The 15,843-nt window shown below is 37.3% G+C and overlaps 1 long non-coding RNA gene across 3 annotated transcripts in view; it reads right to left on the bottom strand.

The window, feature by feature from the left end:
- The window catches only part of LOC129463654 (uncharacterized), a 36,268-nt gene extending 21,942 nt beyond the window's left edge, over positions 1-14,326 (bottom strand). For all 3 annotated transcript variants that reach the window (XR_008651268.2, XR_010115866.1, XR_010115867.1), the window contains exons 1-2: positions 14,294-14,326; positions 14,016-14,132 (exon numbers count right to left, since the gene is read on the bottom strand). This is a non-coding gene — a long non-coding RNA (uncharacterized lncRNA). The remainder of the gene's footprint in view (positions 1-14,015; positions 14,133-14,293) is intronic.
- Positions 14,327-15,843: the final 1,517 nt, after the last annotated feature.

Below are 15,843 nucleotides of genomic sequence, written 5' to 3'. Positions count from 1 at the left end.
ATTGAGAAATGGGATCTAATTAAACTAAAGAGCTTCTGAACAGCAAAAGAAACTACCATCAGAGTGAACAGGCAACCTAGAGAATCGGAGAACACTTTTGCAATCTACTCATCTGACAAAGGGCTAATATCCAGAATCTACAATGAACTCAAACAAATTTACAAGAAAAAAACAAACAACCCCGTAAACAAGTGGGTAAAGGATATGAACAGACACTTCTCAAAAGAAGACATGCAGCCAGCAACAAATGAAAAAATGCTCATCATCACTGGCCATCAGAGAAATGCAAATCAAAATCACAATGAGATACCATCTCACACCAGTTAGAATGGTGATCATTAAAAGGTCAGGAAACAACAGGTGCTGGAGAAGATGTGGAGAAATAGGAACAGTTTTACACTGTTGGTGGGACTGTAAACTAGTTCAACCATTGTGGAAGACAGTGTGGCAATTCCTCAGGGATCTAGAACTAGAAATGCCATTTGACCCAGCCATCCCATTACTGGGTATATACTGAAAGGATTATAAATTGTGCTGCTATAAAGACACATGCACACGTATGTTTATTGTGACACTATTCACAATAGCAAAGACTTGGAACCAACCCAAATGTCTATCAATGATAGACTGGATTAAGAAAATGTGGCAGATACACACCATGGAATACTATGCAGCCATAAAAAAGGATAAGTTCATGTCCTTTGTAGGGACATGGATGAAGCTGGAAACCATCATTCTCAGCAAACTATCACAAGGACAGAAAACCAAACACCACATGTTCTCACTCATAGGTGGGAATTGAACAATGAGAACATTTGGACACAGGAAGGGGAACATCACACACCAGGGCCTGTTGTGGGGTGGGGGGAGAGGGAGGGATAGCATTAGGAGATATACTTAAATGACGAGTTAATGGTGGCAGCACACCAACATGGCACATGTATACATATGTAACAAACCAGCACGTTGTGCACATGTACCCTAAAATTTAAAGTATAATTTTAAAAAATTTAAAAAAGAAAAAGGAGAGAAAATGCCTGGTGTTGATATTCTTGCCCTCTTTCACCCTTGTACAACCTTTGTACACTTTGCACAAGAATTGTGGAGTCTTGAAACTCAATGCCAAGTTTTTGTTAGAGTATTATTTTTTCTCTAAAACCATTTTGAGCCAATAAGTAATCTCAAAGCTTTATTTCTTTAAAATGTAAGAATTAACATTTTCATTCTATTAAAACTCAGCCCTAAAATGGCAAGCTATCTTAACCACTAATATTTATTTTTCAATAGTTCCAGTCTTACTCAGATTGAGTTGCCAAAATACCCTAAGTTGCACTGTGAACCAGGAACACTAAGCATGAAACTGAATAACAATTGTTTTCAAGAAAATTCTAGCTTCTAATGTGAGGAAAGGCAGACACTTTCTAACTAGTTTTCTGATAAGTAAAGCAAAACATCCTCCTTCAGAAAATGGTGCCATTTAATACATTTAATCATTTGTTATCCCATGTTCATTACATAACTTTGTGCTGTATATCAAAATGGAATGAATATAACAACTCAGCTCTCTGGACCAAACTTTTTAATTTTGTAATATAAAAATCTTAACAGTTTTTTAGCATTTGCTGGTATTTTGTAGAGAAATCTTATTCATCTGTTTGTTTCCTGTAATGAAATATGCTGGTCCTATTCCAATAAGTACTTGGAGGGGTGTGTGAAACACTTGATACAATCAAATGATACCGATTTTTCCTTTCCATATTTAGTGCTTCCTTCAGGAGCTCTTGTAAGACAGACCTGGTGCTGAGAAAATCCCTCAGCACTTGCTTATCTGTCAAGGATTTTATTTCTCCTTCACTATGAGGCTTAGTTTGGCTGGATATGAAATTCTGAGTTGAAAATTCTTTTCTTTAAGAATGTTGAAGGTTGGCCCCCATTCTCTTCTGGCTTGTAGGGTTTCTGCAGAGAGATCTGCTGTTAGTCTGATGGGCTTTCCTTTGTGAGTAACCCAATCTTTCTCTCTGGCTGTGCTTAACATTTTTTCCCTCGTTTCAACCCTGGTGAATCTGACGATTATGTGCCTTGGGGTTGCTCTTCTTGAGGAATATCTTTGGGGTGTTCTCTGTATTTCCTGAATTTGAATGTTGTCCTGTCTTGCTAGGTTGGGGAAGTTCTCCTGGATAATATTCTGAAGTGTGTTTTCCAACTTAGTTCCATTCTCCCCGTCACTTTCAAGTACACCAATCACACTTAGATTTGGTCTTTTCACATAGTCTCATGTTTCTTGGAGGCATTTTTCATTTCTTTTCATTCTTTTATGTCTAATCTTGTCTTCACGCTTTATTTAATTAAGTTGATCTTCAATCTCTTATATCCTTTCTTCTGCTTGATCAATTATAACACAGTCTCTCAGACAACAGTGCAATCAAATTAAAATTCAGGATTAAGAAACTCACTCAAAATTACACAACTACATGGAAATGGAATAACCTGCTTCTGAATGATGACTGGGTAAATAATGAAATTAAGGCAAAAATAAATAAGTTCTTTGAAATCAATGAGAACAAAGACACAACATACCAGAATCTCTGGGACACAGCTAAAGCAGTGTTTAGAGGGAAATTTACAGCACTAAATGCCCACAAGAGATAGCTGGAAAGATCTAAAATTGACAACCTAACATCACAATTAAAAGAACTAGAGAAGCAAGGGCAAACAAATTCAAATGCTAGCAGAAGACAAGAAATAACTAAGATCAGAGCAGAACTGAAAGAGATAGAGACACGAAAAACCCTTCAAAAAATCAATAAATCCAGGAGCTGGTTTTTTGAAAACATTAACAAAATAGATAGACTGCTAGCCAGACGAATAAAGAAGAAAAGAGAGAAGAATCAAATAGACACAATAAAAAATGGTAAAGGGGATATCACCACTGGTCCCACAGAAATACAAACTACCATCAGGGACTAGCATAAACACCTCTACACAAATAAATTAGAAAATCTAGAAGAAATGGGCCGGGCATGGTGGCTCACGCCTGTAATCCCAGCACTTTGGGAGGCCGAGGCGGGTGGATCACAAGGTCAGGAGATGGAGACCATCCTGGCTAACACGGTGAAACCCTGTCTCTACTAAAAAAAAAAAAATACAAAAAATTAGCCAGGCACAGTGGCAGGCGCCTGTAGTCCCAGCTACTCAGGAGGCTGAGGCAGGAGAATGGCGTGAACCCCGGGGGGCGGAGCCTGCAGTGAGCCGAGATCGCGCCACTGCACTCCAGCCTGGGAGACAGCGAGACTCTTGTCTCAAAAAAAAAAAAAAAAAGAGAAAATCTACAAGAAATGGATAAATTCCTAGACACATACACCCTCCTGAACTAAACCAGGAAGAAGTTGAATCCCTCAATAGACCAACAACAAGTTCTAAAATTGAGACAGTAAGGAATGGCCCACCAACGAAGAAAACCCGAGGACTAACGAATTCACAGCCGAATTCTACCAGAGGTACAAAGAGGAGCTGGTACTATTCTTTCTAAAATTATCCCAAATAAGAGACAAAAAGGGGCTCCTCTCTAACTCACTTTATGAGGCCAGCATAATCCTGATACCAAAACCTGGCAGAGACACAACAACAACAAAAAATTTCTGGCCAATATTTCTGATGAACATCGATGCAAAAATCCTCAATAAAATACTACTGAACAGAACCCAGCTGCACATAAAAAGCTTATCCACCAGGATCAAGTGGGCTTCATCTCTGGGATGCAAGGCTGGTTCAGCATATGCAAATCAATAAACGTAATCCATCACATAAACAGAACCAATGACAAAAACCACATGATTATCTCAATAGATGCAGAAAAGGTCTTCGATAAAATTCAACACTCTTTATGCTAAAAAACACTCAATAAGCTAGGTATTGATGGAACATATCTCAAAATGATGAGAGCTATTTAAGACAAACCCATAGCCAATATCATACTGAATGGGCAAAAGCTGGAAGAATTCCCTTTGAAAACCAGCACAAGACAAGGATGCCCTCTCTCACCACTCCTATTCAACATAGTATTGGAAGTTCTGACCAGGGCAATCAGGAAAGAGAAAGAAATAAAGGGTATTCAAATAGGGAGAGAGGAAGTCTAATTATCTCTGTTTGCAGATGACATGATTGTATATTTAGAAAACCCAATAATCTCAGCCCAAATATTCCTTAAACTGATAAGCAACTTCAGCAGTCTCAGGATACAAAATTCATATGCAAAAATCACAAGCATTCCTATACACCAATAATAGATAAACAGAGAGCCAAATCACGAATGAACTCCCATTTACAATTGCTACAGATAGAATAAAATACCTAGGAATACAACTTATAAGGGATGTGAAGGACCTCTTCAAGGAGAACTACAAACGACTGCTCAAGGAAATAAGAGAGGACACAAATGGGAAAACATTCCATGCTCATGGATAGGAAGAATCAATATAATGAAAATGGCCATACTGCCGAAAGTAATTTATAGATTCAATACCATTCCCATCAAGCTACCATTGACTTTCTTCACAGAATCAGAAAAAACTACTTTACATTTCACATAGAACAACAACAACAAAAAAGTCCATATAGTCAAGACAATCCTAAGCAAAAAGAACAAAGCTAGAGGCATCACACTACCTGACTTGAAACTATACTACAAGGCTACAATTACCCAAACAGCATGGTACTGGTACCAAAACAGATATATAGACCAATGGAACACAATAGGGGCCTCAGAAATAACACCACGCATTTACATCCATCTGCTCTTTGACAAACCTGACAAAAAACAAGCAATGGGGAAAGGATTCCCTATTTAACAAATGGTGTTGGGAAAACTGGCTAGCCATATGCAGAAAACTGAAACTAGACCCCTTTCTTACATCTTATACAAAAATTAATTCAAGATGGATTAAAGATTTAAATGTAAGATTTAAAACCATAAAATTCCTAGAAGAAAACCTAGGCATGCTTTTCTATACCATTTAGGACATAGGCATGGGCAAAGACTTCATGACTAAAACACCAAAAGCAATTGCAACAAAAGCCAAAATAGACAAATGGGATCTAATTAAACTAAAGAGCTCCTGTACAGCAAAAGAAACTGTAATTAGAGTGAACAGGCAACCTACAGAATGGGAGAAAATTTTTGCAATCTATCCATCTGACAAAGGGCTAATATTCAGAATCTACAAGGAACTTAAACAAATTTACATGAAAAAAACAACCCCATCAAAATGTGGGTGAAGGATATGAATAGACACTTTTCAAAAGAAGATATTTATGTGGCCAACAAACATATGAAAAAAAAGTTAATCGTCACTGGTCATTAGAGAAATGCAAATCAAATTGACAGGGAGATACAATCTCATGCCAGTTACAATGGTGATCATTTAAAAGTCAGGAAACAACAGATGTTGGAGAGGATGTGGAGAAATAGGAACACTTTTACATTGTTGGTGGGAGGGTAAATTAGTTCAACCATTGTGGAAGACAGTGTGAGGATTCCTCAAAGATCTAGGTCTAAAACTACCATTTGACCCAGCAATCCCATTACTGGGTATATACTCAAAGGATTATAAATCATTCTAAGACACATGCACACTATTCACAATAGCAAAGACTTGGAACCAACCCAAATGCCCATCAAATGATAGACTGGATAAAGAGAATGTGGCACATATACACCATGGAATACTATGCAGCCATAAAAAAGATTGAGTTCATGTCCTTTGCAGGGACATGGATGAAGCTGGAAACCATCATTCTCAGCAAACTAACACAGGAACAGAAAACCAAGCACTGCATATTCTCACTTATAAGTGGGAGTTGAACAATAAAATCATATGAGCACAGGGAGGGGAACATCACACACCAGGGATTGTCAGTGGGTGGAGGTCTAGGGGAGGGATAGCACTAGAAGAAATACCTAATGTAGATGATGGGTTGATGGGTACAGCAAACCACCATGGCACATGTATACCTATGTAACAAACCTGCATGTTCTGCACATGTGTCCCAAAACTTAAAAGTATAATAAAAATAAAATAAATAAATAAATAAATGAAATTAACTTGAAATGGAGCAAAGGCTTAAATCTTCAGTTTAACTCTACAAGCATTATAGAAATAAATGCGAAAGAAAATTTTTATGTGCTTGAGTAGGGAAGCTGGTGATGCAGGAAAGACAAAACTAATAAAAAGAGTAAGTAATTGCAGAAGGGTTTTGAACATGCATTTCAGCAAAGATAATATCTCAGTGGCCAGTGGACAAATCATTGCTCATCCTCAATCATAAAGAAAATGGAAAATAAATTTACAGAGAGAAATCACACAAAGCCACAAAAATAAAAAGACAGAAAATACCAATCAATTTTGAGGATATAGAGCAAAGGGACCTGTTATAGAAGGGGGAGTGTAAATTGACAGAATCACTTGGGAAATCATTGTGACATCACATTTACAGGATATTTTTTCTTCGTAGTGACCGAACGTAAAATCAACCAAAATACACATCAGCTATACAGATTAATATTAGCTTCTTATATAGTCGCTGGAAACCATCATTCTCAGCAAACTATTGCAAGGACAAAAAACCAAACACTGCATGTTCTCACTCATAGGTGGGAATTGAACAATGAGAACACATGGACACGGGAAGGGGAACATCACACACAGGGGACTGTTGTGGGGTGGGGGGGAGGGGGGGAGGGACAGCATTAGGAGATATACCTAATGCTAAATGACGAGTTAATGGGTGCAGCACACCAACATGGCACATGTATACATATGTAACAAACCTGCACGTTGTGCACATGTACCCTAAAACTTAAAGTATAATAATAATAAAATTAAAAAACATGCAATATCACCTGTGTAACAATCATATGCATGTTCTGTTTAATTTCAGAATCTAAAATTAAATTGTTCAATTTTAAAAATAAAAAAAGTATTATTCCTACAGCAAATAAGAAAAGTGACTCTAATTACTGAAGATATGAAATAAAAGATATGAAAAGCAAAAAAAAGTCATACAAGAAGATACTGTCAAATAATGAAATATGAATAAAATATAATTATATGAAACACTGCTGTGTCTCACAAACATAATATTGAATGAAATTATGAGTGCATATTTTATTATTCTATTTATTAAGTTCAAAAACAGATAATACTGAGGATAATACAGATAATGGTTATTGAGAGGTTCAGGAAAGGGGCTTCTGGTGTTAAGTAATATTACATATTTTTTAATTGGGTGGTGAGTACATGGATGTATTTAAATTGTAATAATTATTCGAGCTACATAGTTTGGATTTACTTTTTTTAGATATACTTTTCTCTATAAGTCTTATATTTCTAATTAAAAATTTACAATTGATATGCACAAGGTAATTGTGACAATTTAAGCTCAATAATTAATACAGTGTGTGATTTATTTGCATTTCTAAAAATATGCTTATGCTTCTTATATTCTTTTTTTTCTTCTGTGTCACAGATGAAATGAATTCACACATCCAATAGGGCTGGAAGTATTTTCTAAGATATAAATATAATTTAATCTATTTTTGTGAATTAGAAAAATGTTCTTAATAATGTTTTTTTTTTCTTAATTTCAACAAGACCACAATGAGTTGTTTGTCTGAATAAATAAATGTGTCAGAAAGCCAGGAGTAATTTGGAGAATTCAGTGGAGACTTGGCACCCAGGAACATTGAACAATGGCTGAAAATTTCTCAATTTTATGATTGAGCAGAGCTTTGATAATACTACAATAGTGACTAGCAGCAGACTATCAAAGAAAGAAAAACCAAAATGAGATGAAAAATCTATTACTCAGTTTGAGTATTATCACAGGGAATTCTTTAAGCAGCCAGTGTACAGTGGTACACATTCTCAAATGAATTCTATTAAGATGGTCTTATAAAAGTGTTCTTCAAGATAGTATTCTATTTTTAATTGGTATAGATAAGAAACATATTTTCTTTGAGCCTAGGCATTCATGATTGCTCATCTGTTCACAGCCATTCCTTTCTTCGATTTTAGTAAATGAATTCTTCATCAGTGTAGTCCACAAGAATGAAATATGTATATAGTATCTGTCTTCCTCTGTTTATTGAAGAGAGCACATTTTCATCACCGTTTTTCTCAAAATATTTTTCAAATATTTTAACTAAGTAGAATTACATCTTACTTCAACTACATGAAAATAAAGCATGAAATTAATGAGAATTTTATTATTTATGAAGAGTAGCATCAAAGATACCAACTTGGTCTATAAGATCTAAAGTATTTAGACTTTTAAATTTCTCTCCTTTTATACTTTTCTGATGCTGTATGTCATATTTCTCTTTAGACTTCTCAAACCATAGCTCAGCTCCAGTAATATGTGTACAGTAGTGATAATAGGTTAGTCAATATCATATTCACAAAATAATACAGCTAGGTATATCTTATCATTTTAATTGATTAGTTCATTTTCAATAGGTATACAGGTACATGAAAAAAATTAAATTGTAAAAAAGCATATAGAATAAAATAATTTTTGCTCTAACACCTGTTCCCATAACTACCATTTTTTCTCTGCAGAAGTAACCAATGTTACAAGTCATGGGTATATGCTTTCATAGGCATTTTGTAAAAACATGCAGACACATAAAATTTTTTATACAATATAGTACTGTATATATACAGTTGTGTACTGCCTTTTTCACATAATATTATTTAGTGGTGGGTGTTTTGCCCTATCTCCTTCTGTCAAATTCTTTAAGAAGGATATGTTAATTTTATCAACTGTGAGCACTAAATTTTACAAGGACTTATGTACTTAAAAATTAAAAGTCAATAAGTTTATTTTAACATTTTCTGACTAAAATATGTATTTTATTGTGATGTTATTTTTAAATGATGGATTAATGCCAATCTCCAATAGGAACCAAGGTTCCTTGAGGAAATGGATGATTCTAGATTGGGTTAAGACATACACAAGATAAGCCTGGAACATCTTGCAATGCCAGAAAATGAGGATGTGTTATGCAAAAGCAAATCAGAACAAAACAAAGAACAACAAAAGAACTATTTATGCAGTTAGATCCAAGATGGCACAGAAAGCAGCCTCTAATGTTCGAATAATTTAACCAAATAAAGTACTGTTAGATTATCACTCCAAGTTTAAAATAAATATTCATGAATTTATGTTGATACGTACATTTCTTTTTTGCAGAAACATTTCAAATAACTTATATAGATACTCCATCCTTAAGGGGAGCACAACTCCCAACTACTTAAGTATGAGCTGTGCATACTAATGTCCTTTCAAAGAGTGTAGTTTGTAAAGAAAAATAATTAACTTTACAGTAGCGAACCTCAACAACTGCTAAGATGATCAGGGTCAATACCAACAGTGGTAAATCACATTGATAATATGTGTCCTTGGGCTAATGTGATTAAAATGCACTTAACTACTGTAATCTTCATCTTCAAAACCCATAACTCCAGTCTAACCTTGTGAAAAACAGCAAATTTCAGTGGGTTATCATACAATATGACCAATCAAAAGTATCAAGGTCATCAGAAACAGGGAAATTCTGAGAAACTGCCACAGTCAAGAGGAAGTTAAGGGGATATAATGACTATAAATAATATAGTGTCTTGGATGGCATTCTGGATAAGAACAAAGACTTTAGGCAAAATCAAAGGAAATCGGAGTTAAATAAGGACTGTAGTTAGCAACAACAAGCTCATATTGGCTCATTAACCTCAATAAATGCACGATATTAATAAAATACGTTAAAAAGAGAAAAAAATGGGTGAGAGACGTATAGAGACTAAAATAGTATATTTTCTATATTTTTAATTTTATAAATATAACACTGCTCTGAAAATCGAAAAGTCTATTAACAACACTCATGAGAGTGGCAGTCTTCTTGATTAGCCTGGCTCAGAATCTGTCTCACAAATGCCTTGGCTGGGCGCCCTATGGAGGATGTGTTAAAGTTCCTGAGACAACACAACTAGAATGTGTTACTCCTCCAGGTACCTGTCCCTTATCCTCCTATCTTGATCATCTAATTAAAGCAAAACTTTGGGTCCTTAAAAGTTTCCTTCTCAGCTTTATAAAACAGAAGGGGGATATGTGGTAAAGGCGATGAAGACTTGCCTTGGGAAGCTCAGTGTTTTACTTCTATTTTTCTTTTTTTTTTTTCTTTTTTTTGAAATGGGGTCTTGCTCTGTTGCCCAGGCTGGAGTACAGTGGCACGATCTCGGCTCACTGCAACCTCTGCTTCCCAGGTTCAAGTGATTATCCTGTCTCAGCCTCCCAAGTAGCTGGGATTACAGGCTCCCACCACCACGTCTGGCTAATTTCTTGTATTTTTAGTAAAGACCGCATTTCACCATGTTGGTCAGGCTTGTCTCGAACTCCTGACCCCAGGTGATCCACCCGCCTCGGCCTCTCAAAGTGTTGGGATTACAGATGTGAGCCATGGCGCCCGGCCTACTTCTATTTTTCAAAACGTGATCTTTCTGCTGTCCCTGAAACTCTAATATAATGACAAAAATCATAAACGAGGGCAAAGAACCTCAATAGCAAAGAGAACAGTAAGAAAAGCCATACCAATAAATTTGAAAGACAGCAGAATTAGTGATAGCTTATTTATCATACCCCCAAAAAGCTAACATTTATGAATAAACGGAGAAGCCCAAAGCCAAAGATGCTTGCAGGACAAAATCGTAGAAAACTAGAAACAGTAACACTTCTGAGACAGATTATGCAGATAGAGGTGGGAACTAGTAAACAAGACAGAACACTAAATGTCATGCTATGGAGCTACGTGATTGTCCCTTTACCCATAAAGGAACAGCAACAAAACTTTTGGCTTATTCTCAGAAAATACAAATCTATGGGCATGGGGACACCAGTCACACCAGAGGGCAGGAGTTCTACACTGAAACAGGCAGATTAAATGAGCATCTTCTGTTTGAGATCTGAATCAAGCATTCCCTCTTTCTCTCCCACTTAGCTCTAAAACACTTGTGCCAATCATGCAACCATTTGACAGGAGGGCAAAGAGAAACAGAGAACTCTGAGTCTCCTCAGCAACCAGGCAGTCAGTTCACCCAAGAGTGAGGGCCACAGTTGAGCCAAGCCTGCTCATGCACAGAATGCTCAAGTCTGCTTCTCAGGGCCTTGTTCTTGGAAGTGAATAGCTGCAGATTAGGGGGCATTCGAGGGCAGCCTACTGTAACACCAAAGACAGATTGAAATAAATAAACAGGAGGCAGGAATTCAGAGGTGACAGAGAAGATACAGGAAGCTGAACAAAGATTCAAATACCTGTAACTGAAATCCTCAACAAGCTACAGAAAAACAGATTATTCTATTTTATACTTGGAATAAAAACATGAAGTGTTAGAAAGGAGCATTCGAAAAACAAGGAAGAGTTTTTATATGTTAAAAAATATGATAGAAGGATGAAGAGAAACTGTCAATGATAAATGTAAAATATAATTATAGAATGTTCATAAAATGTAGAGCAAATCTATCAAGAAATTAAAAATAGGGGAGTGGATGAAAAACATCAAAAATGCAGAAACTCATTCCAAATTTCAGTCAAATATTTTAAGTAAAGTTTTCCTGGAAAAGGAGAATAGCACAGAAGAGAGTAATATGTTCTTACAGAAAGGATTCAAGAAATTTCCAAGAAATAAGTCGTACTCCAATTTAAAAATCCCAAATTCCCAAGAAAATAAATAAAAACAATAAAAGCAACACTCAGTGCCATTGTAAATCACTGGAACACTGAGAGCCAAGACAAGATTGTTAACCCCTCCAAAAACGTTTTCAAGCATATGAAGAACCAAGTATTATAAGAATATCAAATTCTTACCATAAACATTAGATACCAGAAAGCGAGAAGAAAAATTACAGGGAAAGAATTCCAAGCTATAGCTACCCTAATGAAGCATAAAAATGGAAGAAAAAAAAGCCAAACAGTGTCAGACTTATAAGTTCTTAAAAAATTTACTTCACTTGTACTTTTACTGAGAAATGACTGATTAACATTTAATTAGAAAAAAGGTGGAAATTGAATTAAGAAAGCGTAATACATGGGATTCAAGTCACAATGTCACATACAGAAGAGGAATACTTGTCACTCCCAGCATGATGGTGAAAAGAGAGCCCCAGATGAAAAGCTGTGTATATTAGATACTATCGATTCTATAAGGAAACAGGATAGAGTGTCCAAGGAGGAATAGTTCCAGGAATGAATACAGATATAATTGGTTACTTTATGAGTGTGAGTAAACTTTCTCCTCTGGGGAAAAGTTTGGAGATGCTTTAATAACAGACAGATGTATATGGAGACATAAACAAAAATGGAGTCTACCGCTTATACAGTAGGAAAAACAAAAAAAGTTATTTTAGACAAATGATAGTACTTATAACACCCTACATCGCTGTGAATATAATTTAATAGTAATAATAACATATTAATTTATTCAAAATTATGACATGACTTTATTGGGAAAATGAGGAAAGAGAAAATGTATATGTTTAAGTAGGTCAGAAAGAGTACAGGAAGGGTTAAATAGTTGTTATTCTGAGTCAGAAAGCATTAAAAATGGCTAAGATAAACAATGAGTAAAATAGAAACAATATTTTAAAATATGGAAGAAAAGAGAAGAATAAATAGTAAAATATTGATAGGAGCTGCCCATGAAAAACAAAAATATAAAATGTAGAAATAGGCTGAGGACTTCAATACATGCTTTTCAAAGATGACATACAAATGCTCAACAGGTATATAAAAAATGCTCAGCATTACAAAGTTCAACTTTGTTCAGTTCTACTGATTTTAGTTATTTCTTTTCTTCTGCTAGTTCCTTTGGGTGCAATGTTAAATTGCTAATTTGAGATCTATCCATTTTCTTGATATAGACTTGTAACACTACAAACTTTCCTCTTAACACTGCTTTACCTGCATCCCAGAGATTTTTGGTATTTTTAGTATATTGTTGCTGTTTTTATTTCTTTCAAAAGGTTTTTTTTTTTTTAATTTCTGCCTAAATTTTGTTTTTAACCCAAAATTCATTCGGGAGGAAGTTGTTTAGCTTCCACAAAATTCTGTGAGTTTTGAGAGATGTTCTTGGTAAAAATGTAAAGTAGTACAGTTATTATGGAAAACTGAAGGGAGGTTACTTAAGAAATGACAAATAGAACTACTACATGATCCAAGAATCCTACTTCTGAGTATATATCCAAAAGAAATAAAATCAGTATGTCAGAGACATATGTGCTCCCCCATCCTCATTGCGGCATTATTCACAATAGCCAAGATATGAAATCAACCTAAGTGTCCACCAATATATGGATAAAGAAAATGTAGTGTACCTATCCATATAGGTATACACACACACAATGGAATACTATGCAGCTTTACAAAAGGAAGTTCTGTCACTTGTGACAACATGAATTAACTTGAAGGACATCACATGAAGTGAAATATGCCAGGCACAGAAAAACAAATACCATATGATTTCTCTCACATGTGAAATCTAAAACAATAAAATTCACAGAAGCCCAAGGATACAATGGTGGTTACCAGAAGCTGGAGGGTAGGGAGAATGGGGAGATGTTGGTCAAAGGGGACAAAGTTTCAGTTAGGAAGAATACGTTTTTTGAGATCTATAATGCAGCATGGTGACTCTAGTTAATAAAAATGTATTGTTTATTTCAAAATTGCCAAAATAGTACATTTTAAGTGTTCTCACCACAAAAAATTGTAAGTATTTGAGGTAATGGATATTTTAGTTAGTTTGATTTAATCATTCTATATTGTATACATACACCATAATATTACATTTTATCCCTTAAATATATACAATTCTAAAATGTCAATTAATAATAAAAATGAATATAAATCACAAAAAAAGCTAGAATTTTTCCATAGGCAAATGATAAACTAGCATCAATGCTGGAACACTGACCTTTCTCACTTTTTTTTCAAAAGAAGAATAAATATGTGCACTTTTGAGTCATCAGTGACATCAGTGCTGCATCTTCCTGGTTATGATCTTTTAACTCCAAAAGGTTTCCTTGAAACACTGTAGATATCAATGGAGATATAACTAGGGTTAAAATATGAATATTATATTTTAAATACCCTGATTAGATTAGAAGAAAATAAACATGGACTATACTTAAGACAGCAAATTGAGTGAATATAGGTTAATCTAAAAAATATAAGGTTAGAAACCCAGCATACAGATGTGGAAGTTGTGTGTCTATGTGGTCCCAACAGCAGCCTGCCTGACCTGGAGGAGAGGTCATAGCATGGAGCTGCTGCCACCACCACTGTGAGGTCAGACCACTGGCTGCAGACGGGGACTATTGCCAGCAGAAAGACTGATGCTGCTACACGGAGACATTAACTGGAACTGAGAGGTGACACAGCCCTCGCTCACTCTCGGCGCCTCCTCTGCCTGGGCTCCCCCTTTGGCGGCACTTGAGGAGCCCTTCAGCCCACTGCTGCACTGTGGGAGCCCCTTTCTGGTCTGGCCAAGGCCAGAGCCCACTACTTCAGCTTGCAGGGAGGTGTGGAGGGAGAGGCGTGAGCGGGAACCGGGGCTGCGCGCGGCGCTTACGGGCCAGCTGGAGTTCCGGGTGGGCGTGGGCTTGGCGGGCCCTGCACTTGGAGCAGCTGGCCGGCCCTGCCCGTCCCGGGCAATGAGGGGCTTAGCACCAGGGCCAGTGGCTGTGGAGGGTGTACTGGGTCCCCCAGCAGTGCCAGCCCACCGGTGCTGCGCTCGATTTCTCGCCGGGCCTTAGCTCCTTTCCCGTGGGGCAGGGCTCCAGACCTGCAGCCCGCCATGCCTGAGCCTGCCACCCCCTCCGTGGGCTCCTGTGTGTCCCGAGCCTCCCCGATGAGCACCGCCCTCTGCTCCACGGCGCCCAGTCCCATCGACCACCCAAGGGCTAAGGAGTGTGGGCCCACGGCGCAGGACTGGCAGGCAGCTCCACGTGCAGCCTGGGTGTGGGATCCACTGGGTGAAGCCAGCTGGGATCCTGAGTCTGGTGGGGACAAGGAGAACCTTTATGTCTAGCTCAGGGATTGTGAATACACCAATCAGCACTCCGTATCTAGCTCAAGGTTTGTAAACACACCAATCAGCACCCTGTGTCTAGCTCAGGGTTTGTGAATGCACTAATGGATACTCTATATCTAGCTACTCTGGTGGGGCCTTGGAGAACCTTTATGTCTAGCTCAGGGATTGTAAACACACCAATCAGCACCCTGTGTCTAGCCCAGGGTTTGTGAATGCACCAATCCACACTCTGTATCTAGCTAATCTGGTGGGGCCTTGGAGAACGTTTATGTGGACACTCTGTATCTAGCTAATCTGGTGGGGATGTGGAGAACCTTTGTGCCTAGCTCAGGGATTGTAAACGCACCAATCAGCACCCTGTCAAAACAGACCACTCAGCTCTACCAATCAGCAGGATGTAGGTGGGGCCAGATAAGAGAATAAAAGCAGGCTGTCCAAGCCAGCAGTGGCAACCCACTCGGGTCCGCTTCCACACTGTGGAAGCTTTGTTCTTTTGCTCTTTGCAATAAATCTTGCTACTGCTCACTCTTTGGGTCCACACTGCTTTTATGAGCTGTAACACTCACCGCGAAGGTCTGCAGCTTTACTCCTGAAGCCAGCGAGACCACGAGCCCACCAGGAGAAACGAACAACTCTAGATGCGCCTCTAGATGTGCCGCTTTAAGAGCTGTAACACTCACTATGAAGGTCTGCAGCTTCACTCCTGAGC

Source organism: Symphalangus syndactylus, chromosome 15 (assembly GCF_028878055.3).
Source record: "Symphalangus syndactylus isolate Jambi chromosome 15, NHGRI_mSymSyn1-v2.1_pri, whole genome shotgun sequence".
Lineage (NCBI taxonomy): Eukaryota > Metazoa > Chordata > Mammalia > Primates > Hylobatidae > Symphalangus > Symphalangus syndactylus.
This window is presented reverse-complemented; position numbering and strand designations above follow the sequence as displayed.